Source organism: Streptopelia decaocto, assembly GCF_964273445.1.
Source record: "Streptopelia decaocto genome assembly, chromosome: 2".
Classification (NCBI taxonomy): Eukaryota; Metazoa; Chordata; class Aves; order Columbiformes; family Columbidae; genus Streptopelia; species Streptopelia decaocto.
Window position 1 is genome coordinate 114,078,940 of NC_138655.1, and position 2,687 is coordinate 114,081,626.

Below are 2,687 nucleotides of genomic sequence, written 5' to 3' on the forward strand. Positions count from 1 at the left end.
CAAAAGTGAGCTTGCACCTTTGAAATCTACTGTTAAACTGGCACAGGTTTAATGAGGAAACAAGATGCAAGCCAGTGGGTTTTATTTGAGGTTAATGTCCCATTTTTCTGTGTTGTGAATAGTTCGGGAGGGGGGGAGGTCTCTTTTCATACGGTAATTTACAGGGTTAGGAAGATTTTGCAAAATTGTGTTCATTTTGAGAAGAAATAAAGCAAATGCAAATGGGTCCCTGAGGCTGGAAGAATACTGTGTTCTGTGTACAATATAATAAATCCAAACTTTTCCATTCCTGTAGTGATCTGCTGTTCTTCCTTCAAAAGGAAAAGACTTCAGTAAATCTGTCACTAAACTTTAACAGACTGAACTCAGCAACTAAATGTCAAGACTCTTTGGTTTCTATTTACTTGATTCTCTTGAAAGAAGATTCAGTTTTGTGACTGCTTTTTCTGAAATTAATAAAAAGCTTTGCAAACCTCAACGTGAAACTCTTATCTGCCATAAGTCAGAACCCATCAGTGTCCTTCTTGTCTTCAGATACAGAAACAAAACCCACTCACCTTATTTACAAAACCTGACTAGGGTTGCTGCCAAGTTGGTTCCCAACCAGCCTAGCCTGTTTCAGTGTCTTCTTGCCAGTGAGACATAGGAAGACTATTTTATTTGTTGTGTTTAGTTTTTTTTTAATGCAAGCATGTGTGACTCATTAGGTGAATATGCACATAGTATTAGTTTCAGCATGGGATGTGGTGGAATTACTGTGCTTATACCCTGTTGATGTGCTCCTGCATGGCAATGCCAACACCTCCTGGGTTTGTAGGACACATGATGCATCTCCAGACCAAGTTGCACTTGCTCAGTCTGTACAACGTAGGTGCCATCCTTTTGAGCTGCACTGCAAGTGTAACAGATCTTTGCATGCCAAGCAATCCCTTGCCAAAACAACCAGTTTCATTGTACCAACTGGGTGAAGTCCTAAACTCCCACTCCTATAAGCAATCCAGCTCTTGCGAGATATGAGGCTGAGGATGCTCCACACAAAATAATAAGCACAGTATCTTCCTTCATACTCACCCTTAAATCTCAGCTTTGTAGTAATGCTACCAGCATCTTGACCACTCTTTGACCTCTGCTTGTCATGCTGGCCAGAAATGTTTCCCACCCTTGTACTTTGTTGCCTCTTTGACATCTGTTGCCCTTTACATTGGATGATCTTTTTGTAAATGCTACCATTTTGCTGCATTTTTCTTGTGTTCGCTAACAAAAGAAACAGCCCAACACAATGGTAATACAAATGCTAACAATAGTATGAGACATCTGGTGTCACATCTAATTGGGTCCTGATGTCTTGTCCATCAACTCGTTCCTATTTTGAAACACAACAAATCAGTAGGGCCACCTGAATAAAGGTTTCCAGAATCAGGCCTGTATTTATGGCACTCTTCTGTATTCAGAGGAAGGCTGTCATGAAACAAAAAACCCTTGCAAACTCACAAGCAGCACAGTAACCAGCTGTCCTAACTATCGTTGCTGCCATCATGGCTGTTGTCTTTGCCTGCCACCTACAAAATTATTGTACAAATATGCAAATGACACAACATAAAACGTATACCTCTTGGCCCCCTTTTAAGGCTGCCATTTGCTCTTTAAAAAAATGCTCTGCAACAACAAGAAAGAGCTATATTCATCAGCAAATGCTTATAAAATGCTGTAAAAGTTATGAACACAGGCTTCTATTGAACAATTGCTATGGGAAAAATACAGCATCTCTTGTTTTGTAGTGTGTTTACTGTATCGTCCTGGTATACATCCATTACTTCAATTATCTAAAGAAAGAGGCTTTGATAGATTACGGCCCAATGATGTGATCCTTGTGAGAGGCACACACATGCACTTATTGTTTAAGGTAGAAAATGGTTGCTTTGTGCAATTATAGTTGTGTGGCAGGGAATATAGATAAGTAGAAGCAGGAAGGCAGCCTAACCCTTAGTCATGTACTCATACCAACAACAATTACTTCCTCAAGTGAGGTGAGATACAACCTTCGTGGTAGTTTCCTTCATCCGTGTGAGGGACCTGTGGCTTGGGAAACATAGCGGACTTCCAGTAATGTTAAACTATTTGAAAAATGCACCATCTTAATACATTGTTTGTACAACATTCGCAGATGCAAGCCAGTGAGCTGACAGATTGAAAGACCCATTTCCTACACCAGGGAGCCGGAGCCTTGAGCAAACGCCCCCATTGCCTTTCCACCCCTCTGCTTCCAGGCAGCAGCAGCAGCTGCTGGGGTGACCGGGAGCAAAGCGATGGTGTGCGGCGTGTGTCCTGTAATTCCAGTCCTCCATTTGTTTATTTGTTAATAAGTAAACCCCATTGGGGTTGGGCAAGTCTCAGTAAATCCTTAAGAGGCCTTTTTTATACGCCGATGTGTAATCATTAATACCCAGTGCTGCAGCCAAACATACACCGATGAACCGTTGTGTCTCAGCAGAGTCCCACAGGCATGAAGGGTTTACTCATAATGCCACCACTGCGAGAGCAAGGCCTTGGGATAGTCGGGCTTACTGCCTGTTTGCATTAGTGAGTGCTTCTTAGTGTAGCATAAGGTACTGCTTGTCATACTTTGCATATTACATTAGGAAAAAGTATGAGGCATTTAATGCAATGTGGCATTTTATTACATTTTT